Raw genomic sequence first — 325 nt, forward strand, 5'->3', positions numbered from 1 at the left:
GCCTGCACTGGCTGTGACCAACAGCTGTGACCAGATCCCTCAGACCTAAATGACAGTGGTCAGGCTCTTATCTAATGCCCCTCACCTGGGGCACTGCATCCCATGGCCATTACACCTTGGGGAGCTAGTGATCCCTGCTGCATCAAGCACCTGATGGCAGCAGGCTTTTTCCCCAGGCAGCTGCACAGTGGGGCAGGACACCTGGTGTCCCTGGAACTTCAGGCGGCCTGAGCCTCAGGAGGTTCCAGCCAAGATGCAGTAGAGACACGGGGCTCTGTGTCAGAGGCCTGGTCCCAAGAGAGGCTATCATGTGAGGATCTGGGAG

This window comes from Cavia porcellus, unplaced genomic scaffold (genome assembly GCF_034190915.1).
Source record: "Cavia porcellus strain 051 isolate PalLab524CR breed Dunkin Hartley unplaced genomic scaffold, mCavPor4.1 scaffold_7, whole genome shotgun sequence".
In the NCBI taxonomy this organism is placed as follows: Eukaryota; Metazoa; Chordata; class Mammalia; order Rodentia; family Caviidae; genus Cavia; species Cavia porcellus.